This window comes from Linepithema humile, chromosome 4 (genome assembly GCF_040581485.1).
Source record: "Linepithema humile isolate Giens D197 chromosome 4, Lhum_UNIL_v1.0, whole genome shotgun sequence".
NCBI lineage: Eukaryota > Metazoa > Arthropoda > Insecta > Hymenoptera > Formicidae > Linepithema > Linepithema humile.
In genome coordinates this window covers 13,047,672-13,069,139 of record NC_090131.1, presented here as the reverse complement: position 1 = coordinate 13,069,139, position 21,468 = coordinate 13,047,672, and the positions used below count along the sequence as shown (strand labels likewise).

The window sequence follows — 21,468 nt, the reverse complement described above, 5'->3', positions numbered from 1 at the left end:
CAATATTCAATGCGAAGTCTGATACGGGCTTAAGGCGGTTACATTTACAAGTGACGTTTTATTAAATACCTTAGTAACAGCGATAGAAATTTATATGGAAAATAAATTTTTTTCGGTGAGTAGTATTTGAAATTTGACATGAGCAATGTATAAAAAGAAGTATAAAAAGTATAAAAGAGTATAAAAAGAAAAGATGTAGTAAAAATTTCGTTATAATTTGAAAAAAATTTGTACTTCTGTATGTAGGTAGCTTTCAGAGAACCATCTTTTGCGCAATTACACGCCATTCACATACTGTATAATTAATAATAATTAAAAATAATTTTTAAAAAATAATAACTAAATTTTATTGAATAACACATTATGGGTACGTTTCTTTTGAACGCTTACGCGCTGAAAGCATTATTCTATTTTTCTTATTATTCTATCTTTCTTTGACATATGTGTAATGAACAAGAAAGATAAAATGATATTTTCAAAACGTATGAGAGTCCAAAAGAAACCCTATGTACGCAATATGACTTGTACGCAATACTATCGTATGTACAAATAAGCATTGAACTTTTAATTTTTTATTTGTGCGCAATAAAGTTCGTAGGCAAACGTACTGTAGGCAATAATGTTATGTGTGCAAACGTACGTTTGTTTTCTTTCAATTTTCTAAGTGCGCAATAGAGCTTGTAGGCTATCGAACTGTAGGCAAAAATTTTTGTGTTCTAACGTACGTTCATCTCTGAATTTTATATTTGTGCGTAATACCTTTCAGGCTATCGATCTGTAGACAAAAATTTTTGTGTACTAACGTACGTTCACTTCTCAATTTTATATTTGTGCGCAATAGAGTTTGTAGGCTATCGAACTGTAGGTGAACATTTTTGTGTACTATGTGACTTGTGCGCAATAATGTCATGTGTGCTAACGTACATTCGTTTCTCAATTTAATATTCGTGCGCAATAGAGCTTGTAGGCTATCGAACTGCAGGCAAAAATTTTTGTGTGCTATGTGACTTGTGCGCAATAATGTCATGTGTGCTAACGTACATTCGTTTCTCAATTTAATATTCGTGCGCAATAGAGCTTGTAGGCTATCGAACTGCAGGCAAAAATTTTTGTGTGCTATGTGACTTGTGCGCAATAATGTCATGTGTGCTAACGTACATTCGTTTCTCAATTTAATATTCGTGCGCAATAGAGCTTGTAGGTTATCGAACTGTAGGCAAAAATTTTTGTGTATGAAAAAATTGTGGATAAACGTACATCGGCTATCGACACTGTAGGCTATCGATTTGTAGGCAGTTGGGGCCCTCCCGGATAGATAAAGTATCAAAGGAATAAATAAAAATATCATCAAAAGAATCATCAAAGAAACGTCGCAGATAAGAGTTTAATTTAATTGCAGCAAGGTAATTATTTCACAGCATTCTACTGATGCAGAATTAAAATAAAATAAGATTTGTTAACTTCGACAAATATTCATATACTTAATATTAACATTTTCTTTTTCTAATAAAAATAAAATATATAGAAAGTACTGGAACATGAACATTTATATTTAAATTAAGTAAATCATATTTATTCTTTGGATTAGAAACTGAAGGATGATATTAAACTGCATCAGAAAAAAAATGTACGAAAAACATATGTACTGTGTGTCTTGTAAACGAGCATACACATGGTTTTATACCTTGCGGTCATTTGACTTGTTGCTTTTTATGCATCGAACGTTTAGAAGTCGATCGATGTCCGATATGTAACGTAACATATGATAATTACGTAAGAATTAGAAAACCATAAAACATTCATATCTATCCACATAAAACATTTATATCTATCTACGTAAAAAATTTAAATTTCAAAATTGCTGATATTAATATTACTTGATGAGTTTCGAGAATTTAAGTTTCAAAAACACTGATATCAATATTACTCAAATGATATCAATATTGATGACAAAAAGATTATTCTGTAATAGAGATAGAGTGATGTTTGTGTAATTTTACTTTGGAAAGATATATATATATATATATATATATCTTTCCAATAATATATATATATATATATATATATATATATATATTATATATATTGTATATATATATATATATGTATGTCTAAGGGATGTTGCAGGGACCGTTTTTAATTCATGTTGTTTCTTATTGGAAATAGTGAGGGATAATTAACTGCATTGTTCCTCGTTCGAATTTTTAAAAATATTTTATTTATTTGTAAAATATTACATAAAACCTACAAAATGACTATTTCCAAGTCCATTCATTATTTTCTTTATAATTTAAGAAATTTAAAGAATTAACGATTTTTTCGTAAGTGCCAGATGTATTCTAACAACAAGAAATGCTTACATTATGAAAAACAATTATATTAATTGAAATAAATTGCATTTTTAAATCGGTCCTGGATTTCACCATTTAGGAATATATTGTACAATTTCGGAACGATTTAAAAGCATATATTTTTCATCATTCAATGTATTTTATATATTTTTAATCGATGTATTTAGCATTAGACAATATATTTAAAAGAAACAGTCGGAACTTATTCTCATTTCTATATTTATTTTGTTATCCAATTATTTTTATTAATAATATAGACACTTCCAAGACCAGAGAAGATATTGTCTCATCAAAGTTGGTTACCGATTGTTAGCTAAGGAAAACCTTATTGTCAGTATATAAATTAGGGTCAAAAGACATACGTATTTGCTTATTATTCATTATCTGTATATATTTAATAATTATATATTGAATTCGCCATTTTAAATTGTTTTACTTTAATCCTAGATTTGTAATTAGTAATTAAAATGATTATTCTAATTGATTCCAATAATCTTTTTAATACAAAATAATATTGTTATATAAAATTTTATTATTATAATTTATTAATAATTTATTATTAATTTCTGAAATTTCACTATTGTAAATATGCACTTGTGTTAGTATTCATAAAAATTGATTTTGTTAAATAATAAAACACTAATGTTATAATAATATTATAAAAGATAATAAAATTTTTTCTACGAATTAATATGAGCAAGTTTTTGGCGCCAAATTTTTGTTATTGGCGAAACCGTTTATAATGTACATTTACGTCAAATTAACGTCTAATTTTTAGAACACATTGAAAATTTGTATCAATAAGATTGTCTTGTCTAATTTTCGATAATATCAACACGAGAAATTTTTAAAATATCAAATTTTTAACGGTATTAATAATATAACGAGTTCTTTAATAAGGGCTGTCAATATAATTTATTTTAAATCTGTGTTTAACGCTAGCATCCATATAAATTGATTTTATTAAATAATGAAACACTATTAATATGATAAAAAGCTAAAATAATAAATTTTTTCTTAAATAACATGTGCAATTTTTGTGGCGCCAAATTTTTGTTATTGACGGGGCTGTTTGTATAATATATATTTACGTCAAATTAACGGTTAAATTTTCAAAATATCATTGAAAGTTTATATTAATAAGTTTTTTCTTGTCTAACATTCTATGATAATAACATAAAAAATTTTTATAATGTCAAATTGTTGATGATATCAATAATATAACGAGTTTTTTAATTAGGGCTGCCAATATATAAATGTGTTTAACGATAACATCCATAAAAATTAATTTTATTCAATAATGAAACACTATTAATATAATAAAAAGCTAAATTAATAAATTTTTTCTGAAATAAAACGTGCTATTTTTATGGCGCCAAATTTTTGTTATTGACGGGACCGTTTGTATAATATATTTTTACGTCATGTTAACAGTTAAATTTCCAAAATATTATTGAAAGTTTATATTAATAAGTTTTCTCTTGTCTAATATTCGATGATAATAACATGAGAAGTTTTTAAACCAATAAGTTTTTGATAATATCAATAGTGTATTTTTATCAAGATTGCCAGCATAAATCATCTTAAAATTGTGTTTAGCGCTAGCATCCATAAAAAACATTTTTATTAAATAATAAAACATTAAAATTAATAACATGATAAAAAATTAAAGTAGTGAAATTTTTTTTATGATTTAGCATGAGCAATTTTTATGGCGCCAAATTTTTGTTATTCGTGGGACCGTTTATAATGCATATTTACGTTAAATTAATGTCTAAATTTTTAGAACACCATTGAAAATTTGTATCAATAAGATTATCTTGTCTATTTTTCGATAATAATAACACGAGAAATTTTTATAATGTCAAATTTTTGATATCAATTATTTTGATATCAATTATCAATTTTTGATATCAATTAAATTTTTGATATCAATAATATAACGAGTTTTTTAATTAGGGCTGTCAATATATAAATGTGTTTAACAATAACATTCATAAAAATTAATTTTATTAAATAATGAAATATTATTAATATGACAAAAAACTAAATTAATAAATGTTTTCTGAAATAGCACGTGCAATTTTTATGGCGCCAAATTTTTGTTATTGACGGGACCACTTATATAATATATATTTACGTCAGATTAACGGTTAAATTTCCAAAATATCATTGAAAGTTTATATTAATAAGTCTTCTCTTGTCTAATATTCGATGATATTAACATGAGAAGTTTTTAAACCAGTAAATTTTTAATAATATCAATAGTGTAACGCGTTTTTTTATCAAGATTGCCAGCATAAATCATCTTAAAATTGCGTTTAGCACTAGCATCCATAAAAAACGATTTTGTTAAATAATAAAACTAAAATTAAAATTAAAATTTTAATAACATGATAAAAGATTAAAGTAGTGAAATTTTTTCTGTGATTTAGTATGAGCAATTTTTATGGCGCCAAATTTTTGTTATTGGCGGGACCATTTATAATATATATTTATGTCAAATTAACGCCTAAATTTTCAGAATACCATTGAAAATTTGTATCAATAAGATTGTCTTGTCTAAATTTCGATAATAATAATAATACGAGAAATTTTCAAAATATCGAATTTTTGACGGCATCAATAGTGTAGCGAATAAATAAATGCTAATAAAAAGCTAAATTAATAAATCCTTTTTAAAAATAATGCAAACAAATTTTATGGCGCTAAATCTTTGTTAATGATGAAACCATTAGTATGATACATATTTACGCTATGTTAACGCCTAATTTACCAGAAAAATAACAATATCATTAAGCGTTCATGTTCATCAATAAGATTTATTTAATCTAGTATTTGATAATATAATACGAGAAGTTGAATATAAATATTATTAGATAGAATATTTTATTTTTAATTTATTTTTAATAAAACATTAATATTAATTAACGAAAAACATTTTCTTTTTTTATATGTTGTAATATCTCGGAAATTACTGTCTACTCATCAGCAGGCAAAGTAATATCGTTTTTTTTGTATCACAACATTAATCATATGCGAATCATATAAGATAACTTTTTCCTCCTTTTCATAGGTATCTCCGATAATTCTCTGTTCGTTTGAAGAGTCGCATGGTATCATAAAATTAAAATAAATCTTTCATTCTAAAATATTATTTGTTTTTCTTTTATTTCAGATTTTGCTGACGATCAAAAAAGAAATACCAATAACATTAAATCAGCCTTAATACATAAAATAGAATTGTTAGATTACAGAAATAAAATTAAAATCTTCTATATTTTCCAGATACTCTACTACCATTTATCCATTGCACGGTCATCGATTCGGGTATGTATAAGTGTTCTTTATTATTAATTTAATTTATATTATTAATTAAACAATTTTTTGTGATGGTCTCATAAACCACTTCTCTTCGAAAGATCGTCTCTTTTGGTATCACAAAATTAGTTATACGTAAATAAAAAAATTACTTCTTTTTATAGATATCTTTCAAAAATCTTTGTTCATCTATGGATTCTTCGTAAAATACGCATACAAAACTAAAATAACTCTTATCATAAACATTTGTTTCCTTTTTTTGTAAGGATTTGTTGGCAAGTAAAGAATAAATACATATCAGCAACATTAAACAACTCTTCGATCTTACATAAAATATAACTCATACGAATACATAAAATACAATTATTAGGTTACAGAAATTAAATTAAAAGCAGTCTTTTTTACTTTTTAGATGTCCCTGGTAACTGCTGTCCTATCGGAGGATCATCATTTTAAGGATATAAGTATTTTTTATAATTAATAAAAGATTTCGTTACAAGATGATTCTAGAAGTCATTGCTTCTTCGAAAGATCATTGTCTCTTTTGATGAGTATTACAAAATTAGTTATATGCAAACTGCAAAATAACTTTCTTTTTATAGATATTTTTCAAAATTCTTTGTTCATCTGGACTCTTCGCATGGTAAGTACATGAAACTATCATATAATATGACTATGACTCATAGCAAAATAACATTTTTTTTCTTTTTATGTAAGGATGTGTTAATAAGTAAAGAATAAACGTGTCAGCAACTTTAAACATGCAACCCTTCTTAATACATAAAATAAAGCAATTAGATTACAGACATTAAATTAAAAGTAATCTTTTTTATTTTTCAGATTTCTGGTAGTTATTCTCCCATGGAAAAATCGTTTCGAAAAAATATAAATTTATAGTAATAAAACTTTTTTGTGATAATTGTTCTTTTGAAGAAGCATCTCATCTAATAAGTATTCTCGTAAAATATTTGTTTTTAACAATTTTTTTGGTAACAATTTTTATGTATTAAGCGAATCACATTAAACCAGAATAAACTAAAATAAAAATTAACTTTTTCTTTGCACATCTTAATTACTGCATTTTTGCATTATTGCACAAACTAATCTTTTTTTATCTTAACTAAAATATTTGAATTCAGAAAACATATTTTTATATTATATATCTGTAAATTTAAATAAACTTAAAACATTAAGTATATATGCTCACTTTGTATAAAATATTATCATAATATCAATGTAATCATTTCACATTATGCTTATCCTCAAATGTTATAGTATTTAAACTTTTCATAAGTCTCCGCATGTCGTATGATTTAATTTTCTTTGATTGTGAAGCCACGATCTTATTTGTGGTGCTGTACGATTTTGTAAACTTTTGTGTGTTTTAATCGCTGCTAATATTTTTTGCGTTGAAGGCAAATGTGATGATTTAATGTATTTTCCAAATAATTTCGTTACTATTTCTTGTTCCTCATTGCTCCAACGTCGCCGTTTTGTCTTTCCATATGGAGATGCTGAAAATATATAAATATTTATTATTTCAAACACACAGCATTACATTTTATATAAAAAAAACCTGTTAATAAACTTACTACTACGTTTACGTTTGATTGTAATATTATTGTTATCGTAACTTGATTCTGAATCAGTGACATATGGTTCAAATAATTCTATTCCATATGAATCGTTCGAATTTAAGAGGATGCTGAAGTGACGGGCGAACTCCGACGCGAAAGCGCCATCATTTCGATGGTACTAAAAATGAAATGACATTATCGGCGCAGCCTACGGACCTATGCCGCGTAGGTCCGTGTGTACGCATTTGTTTGTAGTGGTGACTCACTACACTGACGTGTGGTCTGTGTACGTGTGTCATCGGAAGTTTGTAAACAAACGATGCTTGCGCTTGTTTCCTCGACTAAAATTTCGTCGCAAAGCTGCAATATAATGTCCGAGAAAACATAAGCGTATACAAGGTGTCAAATAAATACAAACTAAATATGACAAAATAATAAATAAAAAATATACATATAATACTATATATATCATTGAAGAAAAATGTCATATACTTTTCTTACTTTTATCCTTATGTAGTAAATACTAAATAACTAATTAATCAATTAATTAATATATACATATACACATATATTCAATAAATAGTTATCTTTATTTTGTATTTTATATGATAATGACTAAAATAATGAAAGTATATATTATTTCAAAGTTATATAAAATACAAAATAAAGATAACTATATTCAATATGTATATGTATGTATTCAATAATTAATTAACTTATTTATTTATTTTGTATTTGTTACATAAGAATAAAAATAGGAAAAGCATATAACATATTTTTCCAATTAGACATATAGTATTATACATACATTTTTCAAATAAAATATTTTATCATATCTAACTTATATCTATTAGACACCTTGTATAAGTCTATTTTGTCTCGTATGTACATCATTCAGCCATACGATAGAATTTCAATTGCGAGAAAAAAGGTTAAATGACCTTATAAATTATCTGATAAAATATAAACAGACCACACGTGCAGTAAATTGCTAACTAAAATAAATACGTATTTCTTCAAATCTGTCAGCTGACGTTAGATCGCCTATGACAATATTTCTTAAAATCTGCCAGTTCACGAATAAATTGTCTTTAGCTCTCTTTTTTCTAAACTGTCAGCTGACGTTAGATCGTCTGTGACAATATTTATTTAAAATTGTCAGCTCACGATAGATCGCCTCTGACAATATTTCTTACAATTTGCCAGTTCACGAATAAATCGTTTTTAGCTCTCTTTTTTCTAAACTGTCAGCTGACGTTAGATCGCCTCTGACTATATTTATTAAAAATTGTCAGCTCACAATAGATCGCTTCTGACAATATTTCTTACAATTTGCCAGTTCACGAATAAATCGTCTTTAGCTCTCTATTTTCTAAACTGTCAGCTGACGTTAGATCGTCTGTGACAATATTTATTTAAAATTGTCAGCTCACGATAGATCGCCTCTGACAATATTTCTTACAATTTGCCAGTTCACGAATAAATCGCCTTTAGCTCTCTTTCTTCTAAACTGTCAGCTGACGTTAGATCGCCTCTGATTATATTTATTTAAAATTGTCAGCTCACGAAAGATCTCCTCTGGCTTGTCTTATTCTATATTGCCAGTCCACGACAAAGCCGCCTCTGGCTTGAAGACAAGAATAAGAATTTTCTTCTAATGCCAGTCCACGAGAAAACCGCCTCTGGCTTGTCTTATTCTATATTGCCAGTCCACGAGAAAACCGCCTTTGGCTTGTCTTATTCTATATTGCCAGTCCACGAGGAAACCGCCTCTGGCTTGAAAACAAGAATAAGAATTTTCTAATGCCAGTCCACGAGAAAACCGCCTCTGGCTTGTCTTATTCTATATTGCCAGTCCATGAGAAAACCGCCTCTGGCTTGTCTTATTCTATATTGCCAGTCCACGAGGAAACCGCCTCTGGCTTGAAGACAAAAATAAGAATTTTCTAATGCCAATCCACGAGAAAACCGCCTCTGGCTTGTCTTATTCTATATTGCCAGTCCACGAGGAAACCGCCTCTGGCTTGAAGACAAGAATAAGAGTTTTCTAATGCCAGTCCACGAGAAAACCGCCTCTGGCTTGTCTTATTATATATTGCCAGTCCACGAGGAAACCGCCTCTGGCTTGTCTTATTCTTTATTGTAAGATACTTTTATTACGTCATATGCTTTATGTATATATATATATATAATGTATATTATATGCTCCACATTATCTATATTTATATCAAAATATTTTTCTAAGAAATTGACATCATTTTGTATACTCTTTTTACAATAAATGTATATGATATATGCCATATTTTTTATTTCTAAAGCATGAAATATAAAGATATTTTTATTTTTTTGTGTCTATCATTTGTAAAAAAATTTTGATAAAAGAAACAACATTAATTTTGCGACTTGCAATAATCTGTTTCATTATATGCTTCTTTTAAATACTTACACTTAGCCTTATTTTATGTGATTAACTTGGTATTTAAAATACGTATCAAAATCGAAAATGTATTTCTATTACAGTAGAAACGAAACATTCTTGTCTTACAACAGAGAGAAATGGCAAAATATAATATTGTCTAAAGTACAGTCCAATAAAAACTGTTAAAATTGAACATTTTATAAAACCACTGTGATTCATGAAAAATCAGAATTATTATTTCAAAAATATAGATATATTTCGACTGTGTGTTTTAAACTGCACTACACATTCAAAATTCACAGAATAAATTTATTTCTGCAAAGTTGTGTATAATGTCAGTGGAAAAGTGATTTATTTGTTATTACATATACATGATATTTTACCATTCCTTTCTGGTGTAAGACTACAATGTTTTTTTTCTACTGAACTAGAAATTAATTTTATATTTTGATGTGTATTTTAGATACCAAGGAAAACGCATAAAATAAGGCTAGTTGTAAGTATTTAAAAGAAGTATATATTGAAACAGATAATTGCAAGTCACAAAATTAATGTTTTTTTTATCAAGATTTTTTTACAAATGATACATACAAGAAACTAAAAATACCTTTATATTTCATGCTTTATAAATAAGTTATATGACATATACATTTATTATAAAAATATATACAATATACAAAATGATATTCATATAAATGATATACAATATACAAGATGATATAAAAAGTTAATTTTACATAGATACTTTGATGTGAATATACATAATATGGAGCACAGAATATACATAATATATACACATAAAGCACATGAATAAAAGTATTTTGTAGAAATTAGAATATGAATGTATGTAATTAAATAATATAAATGTTTGCAAAAATGTTGCAAAATTTATGTATAATACATACACTTTTTTATCCTTCAGAGTGCCTTCAACCCATTTTTTTCAGCCGGATTTCGTAGCACATAACACAAACACACACACACGCACAACTAACACACACATAACTAACCTAAAAGATTCTGTATATGACAGATAGCACTGAGAACTCTATAGCGCCTCTATCCCAAAATCTCGGAACTAATCTATAGCTCTTTTTTACCTTATTCTTTCTATATTGCACACATGCTTTACATAAATCTGGAAAAGGGTGGCGTTTTGAAAATAAGTCTCTAAGCTCTATTTTTTTGGTTTTCCATTATTGTTTCATACGCTCTTCTTCGGCACATGGTCTTGTTTTGCAGATTGAAGCAGTATAATTTTGATATAAAAGATATAATTCTTTGAGGTGACATTGTCGGTAAATTTTCAAAATTTTTTTTTATTTTTTGGTTTAAATTTGACCAACTGCCGAAAGATTAGCATATGTACTTTATTTACACCAAAGGATTTGTAATTCTATTAAAGCAATAAAAAACGCCACCCTTTTTAGAAAATTGAAGTTTCGGTCGGTAACAATATGACTTCAGCATCCTCTTAAGTCAGATTTCGTATTACATAGAGCATTTTCTTCGTCATTTTCATTTTCTTCCTCTTTATCAGTATCACTCTCTTCGTCTTCATTTGCATTAGGATCTTCTTGTACTTTCTCTAACAACTGTGACATCCGTAAAATATCTCTACTAATTATTGGTTGTCTATAGTATTCTTTATGAATATTTTGTGCATGTCCCATATAATTAGCAAGATCTTCGACTTCATCACCTTGTAAGTTCAATAAGATACATTTAGTTGCAATATGTTTACGTAACTTAGTACCACGTAAACTAGTGGGTATCTTTGCGTCACATTCATGAGAGAATTCGCGTAATAACTGACAGGCTCTGAGAAATTTAAATCTATGTACATTCCTCCCGGGTAGTGCGAATAGATAAGGATTTCGGGGATGTATCTTAGCATATCTTCGATTTTCAATAAGAAGTAGTATGCACTGTGTCAAATCAGAATTAAGAAGAACAGGTACATCTCTATTTTTCTTTCCTCGCGTCACAAAACGTACATACTTTTTTGCAATTTTTTTATTATTATTTGATAAGGACTTAAATAATTCATTATTTGTTTTCTCATTGATTGCTTGACGATTATTAAACTCTTCTACTAATATGCGTTCAGTCTCGCCTGCACGGCGTCGATTAAAGACTAAAACTGCAGTTAATGTTGTTTTTGCTAAGGTAAGCCATATATCGTGCGAAAACTTTTTTTTTAATTTTTCATAACATGTTTGTCTTAATTTTTTAAGGTAATTGTATAATTTTGAGATATCTTCCGTTGTTGGAAGAATAATCTTTTTTTGTTGTTTTTGTTTGGATTGTGTTTCCAAGGCAGTACGAGCAACACTTGCGGCATAATCCTCTACAAACAATTTTAATAAATCTTCTACCATTTCTTTTTTAGAATTATCACATTTCTTTATATACTCAGTAATTAAAGTTTTTCCAACTTGCTTCAATAATGTTCCGAGATTAGTCGCATTAGATGGAGTTTTATACATATTTGTTCGATTATCAAAGCCTGCAACTTTATTTACTGCTTTTATGATATCATCATAATATTTCGGACTATATAATGAAGCAAAATCATCAATATTGGGATTTATTACTTTAAGTGCAGATAAAAACCGGCCAAGTAACCTTAATCGACTTCGAATCATGTCATGTTGATGCTGAAGTTTATATTTATTACATAACTTATTTGCATATTTTATAAGAAGTTCATCATATCGTATGAGACGTGTTATATGATCTTCTCTTAATACAGGAAATACTACTTTTGTTAACGTTTGATTTGCTGCTTCATGAATTCTACCAGTGATTAAGCGTCCTAAGACATTAACTGATCTATTTTTCTTTGTAGAATGTCCAACACAATAACGATAATGATGTCGAATAGTGGCTTTTGAAAAGAATCCCTTGCAGTTTATACATGCTTGAAAATCTTTTGCATTTCTTGATACTTTTTGACTAGGCCGTCTACATACTATAAGTTCTCCATCATTTAACTCGGTATTAGTATTAAATAAAAAATTACCATTTCTTCTAATTGTATCAATAATTCGTCTACGTTCGATACTATTTTTTGGCAGATCAAGAAATTTTTGTACATCTTCTTCATCTTTATGTATCCTTTGCAAATGACGGTGAATCTTACTTTGAAAAGTTTTACAATATAGACAAAAATTTTTTTTGCCCGCTCCAGAACGACCTAAAGAAGATGCAACGAACATGCCAGCATCATTACAAGAACCTGGTTGTACATTTAATGATTCAATATTATGTGATAAATTTGACTTATCGGGTGAAACATCGTTGCTTTTTTCTTTATTTATGTTTGTGTCATTGTAAGATATTTTACTATTGTTATTATCATATGAAATCTCGAACGTAGTGTCTAATTGGGATGGTTCATATGTAGGATCATTCTTTGAACTACTAGAAATATCTTTTATATTCATATCAAGAATTCTAGATTCATTTGAAATATTTTGTAAGGAAGACATTTTATCATTTAAGGATTCACAATTTATTTCAGAATTAAAGTTATCATCATTTTGTGAAAGTGAAGAATTATTACAAAGTAAGTCATTACTTTTTCTACGCTGACAAATTTTAAGTGAAGTTTTATTTTTTATAATATTAAACGAAGCCTTATCCAATGTTATATCAGAAATAATGCGACATTTTTTAGGTTGAGATGTACTATTATCAGTTTGAAGTATAGTAGAAAATTTATCATTATTTCTGTTATCTTTCAAAGAAGTAGCTGCATGTACTTGTTCAGTAGATATATCAAAGCTTGTATCATTATATGCGTTTAATAACACATCATTTATTATTGGTAATTGAGAATCACACGAATCATTCATATTTTTATCAAAATGTGCGGATGCAGTATTTTGAAAATTAACCTGATGATCTTCAAAAGATATATTTTCTTTTTCTTTTTGATCATGCAATTTTCCAGTAGAAAAATTGTTAAAATATTTGTTATATCCAAAATTTCTTACATTATATGAATCATTTTGCTTTAATATATTAGTGGTAAATTGATTTATAAATGATTGAGATTTTTCATTATCGAGTTCTTCATCAAAATGTACATGCGTATTTGTCAAACACATGTGTTTTGTATTTATTTTTGATATATCTGATATTTTTTTTAAGTTTTCATCATTAGGTGTTATTTCAGGAACTGTTATAGACAAATTATTATTAATATCCTCTATGCGACGAATTAATACTCGAGGCCTATTATCATTCAAATTTTTTTGCACAGTTTCCAGAAGCTTAGCATTATCTATAAAATAAAATATAATTTGACAGAAAACTTTTAAAAACTTTATAAAAAGAACAATATAAAAAAGCGATTTTTTTTCTTCAAAAAAAACAAAATGTTTAAAATTCAAAAAGTATATTATAATTAACAGAAAAAAAATGATTATATATAAAGATTTAAAAAAAGGGAAGAAGAAAGGAATTATTGACCGAAACAGCAATACTTGTACAGAATTACAATATCAATTCAAAAATTAACGCTTTTGTAAAAAAATTATATTAAACATAAAAAAAAATTCTTTATTAAAAAACTTTATTAAAAAATTTATTATTAAAGCGTTTTAATATATAAAATATTATTTTATTAAGCAAATTAGTTTTTTATGTTAAAAACAAAAATTAAAGAAAATAATGATTTATTTTTTATGATTTTAATGGAAATAACATTTTTTCGCTTTTAATAATAGAAAATCAGAAGAGTTTTTTGATTTTTTATTATTAAAAATTTTAAGATTTTCTTCTGTTTTTCTTGAGAACACAAAATCAATCTTTTTTAATATTGTCCTTCCTTTGCCTTGTGCATTAATTAACATTTTTTTTAAATTCTAGGAATCAGATTATAAAATTTATGGAAGAATAATAAACTACTTACTGTTGCAAGCTATTAAAAGATTTTTATTCTTTGATTTATTGTGCATCCTGGAATACACTCGTTTATTTTTATTAATAATTGATTGTTTCTATATTACAATGTACTTTCCTGATTGCTTTACTAATGCGTACATTTTTTTCAATTTTTAGCACAATCAATCTGTAATTTAAAATATATACATTTATTAGCGATATAGCAGTTACTCAGATTTGTCAGTGATCATTTTTTATATACATTTCTATACATTTGATATGTTAAACTAATATTGTAGATCTTATAATATAAAAAATTCTTATGATTTGGAAGGTATAAAATGCTTGTCATTTACATTGTATATACAAAATACGCATATTGTCATATATTCAGGATGCGTAAAAGATTATATGTGCAGATTTATGAAAATTTATGGAAAAATAGATTGTGTGTATTTCAGAGAATATAAATTTAATGTTGTCACTTTTCAATTATTCATTTAAAAGCATACAAAGAAGTTTAAGATTCAATTATTTAAATTAAAAGGCTTTTATGTAATAAATATAAAAAAACATAATTATTTTAGAAATTAAATTCTTTAATAATATACAGTTTTTGATAAGACTAAATATTTGATAAGATAATGATATCTATTAACATGGTTTTCTGCACTGTGATGCATATTTGTTTTTATTCCCATGTGGGAAATGACTACCGGCGAGATAATGGCCCAGTACCGATTTCTGGTACTGAGTATTGGCGCGTTACTAGATGCCAGTACTGATGTGGTGCTGGAGAAATACTGGGATGATAGAATTGGGCCAAGACTCGAATTACAGTACTACTTTGGTACAGGATTCCAGTATTGCTGCAGTATCGATTTCCAGTAGTGCTGCAGTATCGATTTCCATTATTGTTACGGTATTAAATCAGTACCGATTTTCAACATAACAGTACTAAAAATCAGTACCAATCCCCAATACAGTAACAGTATTAAATATCTGTACCGATTTCAAATACTATTATAGTATCAAAAATCAATACTGATTCTTAATACTGTAACAATATTTAAGATCAGTATCAATTTCCAATAATTATTATCAATTTTGTGCGCGATAATCAAATTAAATTACAGTATTATTATTAGAATTATTTATTATACACATATAAAATCAATTAATTGACATTAATAAAACATTATTAAATTGACCTAATCAAACAGATGAGTATTATTTTTCATATTAAAAATAATTTTCTCTTATCTATAATATAACATAATTAATTAATTAATTCACATTTTTTCCAACATTTTCTCTTTTTTTGCAACCTCCGCACCGATCTACTGCTCCCGAAAACCATCGACTCAAGGAAGAATTTATTTCTTTTTCTTCCTTAGTTCCAAATTTACTTACGAGAATATCTATCAAATAATTTTTTATTCTTACATTATAAAATATATCAATTGATAATTAATATTAATTTAATAGAAGCTGAAATAACGCATACCCATAAGTAAGCTATAAATTTTCGTTTTGCTGAAGTTTAATTTTTTTGTTTCATTTTTTTGTCGACCAAAAGCAGTAAATAATATCTGGACATCTTTAGTCATTACAGCTGATAAAGCATTATGTATAGCTTTTCTGTGTGTTGAAGCTACATCAACATATTTTTCAAATAACGTACGCTGTAAAAAATATAAACCTATAAAATATTTTATTTATATATATATATATTAAATAAAATATTAAAATAATCTAAAAAAATTAATTACCAAGGCATTTTTTTTTTCGTCAACGTCCATTGAGGCATCCAAAGTATCAAAATCATCTAATATAGATATCGGTAATGTAAAACCAATAATTTGTTTTAAAGCAGAAACTGGATTCATTTCATCTTTGTGTGATAAATTTAATAATAAATTGTTTTGTAATTCTTCAAATCCTTTCCGTATATCGTATAAAATACTTTTTTTTATGTTATCCATCTTTTTTTGTATAAATACTTTTACTTGTTCATAGCAAGCATTAGCAATGACTTGAGTGCATTCTAAAATAGGAAAACAAATAAGTATTTATTCTTAATTTATTAATTTATTTATTTATTAACTTATTTATTTATTTATTTATTTATTTATTTATTTATTTAGTTATTTATTATAAGAAAATCTAAGTTATATTATTGTAAAATTTTTTTAAGTAATCTTAATTGTTAAATAATACTACACCATTATTTTCTATACAATTATTGTGTAATTTTGTTCTTTGCACAGGATTTAAATTTTCGGCTTTGTCAGAGAGAGAGAGAGAGTCGCTTTACGCTTGTTACTTTTTTTACTTTTGTTATTTTTAAAAGTAACTGATTCTGATGAACTGCTTGGAACGTCATTATCTACGAAATAAAAATATCAATTATAAATGTATAAATTTACGAATTTCAAACATGTTTACAAACAATAAATACCTTCTTCTATTTCCGTAATTTTTTCTTTTACAATTTTTTGACTTGAGAACGATTGAAATTCTAAATCACTGATATTACTTGATTTATCTGATGCTGTATCTGACAATTCTTCAGCATCTATATCAGATACTTCACTTGAAAGTACAACAGTGTCTTCTGTAATGCGTGTCATACGACGTAGTCCCTGATCGAAATTATCTATAATATAACGTAAATAATTCAATGCATTTTTTATTTTACTTTTTTTTACTTTTACTTACAAAGTTTTCAATATTTCTGTTTAATAAATTGAATGGTAAATTTAAGATATATATTATAAGATATAATTTAAGATGTATATAACAATTAAAAGAAATTAAAGAATAAATATTTTATTAAGGATACAAAAAAACGAAAATAATTATACAAGCAATTAATTAAAGAAAATTATAATAAAACATATGTACTTAATGATTCATCAGAATGTTTGTTTCTTCTACTTTGAGGATATTTGTCCATTGATGGTACCTATATATTAATATATTAATTCTAAGCAGAGAAACCTCTTTTATATCCATTAGCGACATAGTTAGCTGGATCATTTGTATTGATGACATTTGCACCATTTACTCATACATCTTATACATGACTACATTATATTACATACATGAAGTATTGCATATCCTATAATACAAAAGTTTTTATAATTAAAGAGATATAAACGTATAAAATTATGTACATTGTGTATGTAGAATACATATGAGATAATGTGCATTTTGCATATATTACAGAATGCGCAAAGGAATACATACAGATTTAAGCTACAAAATTAAAAAAATTAATTTGTGTATTTTAGAAAATGTTAATTTAATTTTTAATGTTATTATACTTAAAGATTGATACATATTTTTTCCAAAAATTTACGTTCCTTAACAAAATATTTATTGTTCAATCTTTTTAGGTTAATTTCTTTTTAGGTTAAAATCTGAAGGCAATCAAACGATACGTTAAAAAATGTTTGATAATATATGTTATTATATTGAAGAAGATATCTTATAACTTACCTTTGGACAAATAGTTTTAGATATGAAGCGTGTTCACAATTTAAAGATAATAGAAACCATACCTTTTCTTCGCCGCAATTTTCTATACCTTATGGCTTCTACACATAGAACCGTACGACAAGAAATAATAAATAACCAATGAGCTTACACATGCTAAATGAAAATATGGCTTGTGGTCCCGTTAATAGCAAAAAATTGGCGCCATAAAATTACTCATGTTATTGTATCAAAAATTTCACTAAACATAATTATAAATATAAATATAATAATGCACAACGCGCGCACACATCACGAATGTTAATCATTTTAGTTTTCTATAAAATAACACAAGCCATTTTTATGGCGCCAAATTTTTGTTATTGGCGGGACCATTTGTACAATGTACATTTATATGTCAAATTAACGCTTAAATTTCTAGAGATCATTGAGAGTTTGTGTATCAATAAGATTTGTTTTATTAAATTTTCTATGAGAAAATGAAAAATTTTTAAAGCGTCAAATTTTTTACTGTATCAATAATCAATAGTGTAACGTGTAACGAATTTTTCAATTAGGACTGTCAGTATAAATCATTAAAATCTACGTTTAACGCCAGCATCCATAAAAATTGATTTTATTCAATAATGAAACATTATTAATATGATAAAAAGCTAAATTAATAAATTTTTTCTGAAATAGCACGTGCAATTTTTATGGCGCCAAATTTTTGTTATTGACAGGACCGTTTGTATAATATATATTTACGTCAGATTAACAGGTCTATACAGTTGCCCCCTCCCCCCCAACGCAAATCGTGAAAACATTTATACATTCGGATTGTACATCGTTTGTACATGAATGTACTATGATTTTTATCGTTTGTACATTTTTCGTTAATTTAAAAAAAAATTACAGTTTTCGTAACTGTGCCAATGATAGTTAGCCCCCCCTATGTCGCAATTACATCACGTAAACTATAATTTATGAATTTATCGTGCTTAATCGTTTGTACGTCGTTTGTACATTATTAATAATCGTTTAAATTTATAATTCCAACATTTTGTTTTTGTTTAAAACGCAAAATAAATAATTTTTATTTGAATATGACGGGTACGGAACACGGAGCGCATGCGTGTGCGTGCGTGTGTGTGCGTGCGTGTGTGTGCTGCATGGCGGCGTAGGTGCGTATGCGAGTGGGTGTGGGTGTGTACGTGCGTGTGTATACACAACCACACAGCATATACCCACACACACATACGCACACACCTACTCACACACACAGCATACACATTAGTCCGGCATTATATCACGGCTATGTCATCACAGCATAGCAAAAGTTAAAGACTTTTAAAATATCAATAGACGAAAAACTATTAATTTTTAAGCTTCGTTCCCATTGAGACTTTCGAACAGGATCAATATTATCGAGTATAGAAAATCATAAAGACTGTCAAAATTTCTTAGAATCTTTTAACATTGAAGAAACTGTCGATAATAATAATAATCAAATCAGTGATTAAAAATTAAGTAAAGAGAAAAAAAATGTAAAGAAAAAATGTGGTTATTATTACAAATCTGAACCAGATATTCGTCATCGTAACAATCGTATTAAAGATATTAAAAAATTAATGCTTTTAAAAAATGGTAATAACGTCAATCAACCGACTTTAATTGATAAACAACCCTATTTTGTAAGAAATACTTCCCAGCGAGAAATGACTCGTCGTATTGTTGTCGAATCGACATCAATACGATGTAATATCGATGATTTCGACGTCAATTAGACATCGATTTGACGTCGATTAATAGATCATTTCTCGCTGGGTTGTCCATTCGATTCTATAATACAAATATTATTCACAGCGGCTATGGATAAATCACAATATTTTACATCAATAGAATCAAATGCCAACAAGACAATGCAATTTATTCTTAATTTTATTAAAAGGGAGTCTTGTGCGAATATTTACAAAGAAAAATGTAAACTTCTACAACAATTATTTAGCTCAAAAATTCAAGCTAGTTTTCAAAGGCCAAATATTTCGTTTTCCATTGATTTGTGGAATAATCCAGCTGTTATCTGGAGAACATGTTTTCCATCAAGTGCCTTAGATACATATTATTGTTCAATATGAGATACTTATTTGACAAAGATTTTGATTGGCTAGCGATAATTATTTGTTTCGTAAAGCACGAACTAAAAAACATTGTGAGGAATTCTATCTTTTCAAAATTGATTCAAATAATTTTTAATTATAATTAAGAGATTTCTATGAAAGGACCTCGCACAAACATTATGAAAAGTGGCCATTAGTTAAATTCGCCGAAATTGCAATATGTTTTATTGATCCTGATCGAAAGTTTCAATGGAAACAAAGCTTAAAAATTAATAGTTTTTCATCTAGAGATATTTTAAAAGTCTTTAACTTTTACTATGCTGTCATGACATAGCCGTGATATAATGCCGGACTAATGTGTATGCTGTGTGTGTGAGTGTGTGTGTGAGTGGGTGCGCGTATGTGTGTGTGAGTATATGCTGTGTGTTGTGTACACACACGCACGTACACACCCACACTCACTCGCATACACACCTACACGGCCATGCAGCACACACACGCACGCACACACACGTATATGTACGTACAAGCGCGCATATGCACGCAAACGCATGCGCACCCGCTCCGTGCTCCGTACCCGCCATATTCAAATAAAAATAATTTATTTTGCGTTTTAAACAAAAACAAAATGTTGGAATTATAAATTTAACCGATTATTGATAATGTACAAACGACGTATAAACAATTAAGCACGATAAATTCATAAATTATAGTTTACGTGACGTAATTGCGACATAGAGGGGGCTAACTATCATTGGCACAGTTACGAAAACTTTGTATTTTTTTTTTAAATTAATGAAAAATGTACAAATGATAAAAATCATAGTACATTCATGTACAAACAATGTACAATCCGAATGTATAAATGTTTTTAAGATTTGCGTTAGGAGGGGGGGGGGCAACTATATAAACCTCAGATTAACGGTTAAATTTTCAAAATATCATTGAAAGTTTATATTAATAAGTTTTCTCTTGTCTAACATTTCATGATAATAACGTAAGAAATTTTTATAATGTCAAATTGTTGATACTATCAATAATATAACGAGTTTTTTAATTAGGGCTGCCAATATATAAATGTGTTTAACGATAGCATCCATAAAAATTAATTTTATTCAATAATGAAACACTATTAATATAATAAAAAAGCTAAATTAATGAATTTTTCTGAAATAGCACGTGCAATTTTTATGGCGCCAAATTTTTGTTATTGACGGGACCGTTTATATAATATATATTTACGTCAGATTAATGGTTAAATTTCCAAAATATCATTGAAAGTTTATATTAATAAGTTTTCTCTTGTC

General features: G+C 27.2%; 1 long non-coding RNA gene across 1 annotated transcript; it reads right to left on the bottom strand.

Moving 5' to 3' along the window:
* Positions 1 to 17,544: 17,544 nt before the first annotated feature.
* Positions 17,545 to 21,342, bottom strand: LOC136999365 (uncharacterized). Its single transcript, XR_010889739.1, has 2 exons — positions 18,066 to 21,342; positions 17,545 to 17,685 (listed from the first exon to the last, which is right to left on the bottom strand). It is a non-coding gene; the product is annotated as an uncharacterized lncRNA (long non-coding RNA).
* Between the last annotated feature and the right edge of the window lie 126 nt (positions 21,343 to 21,468).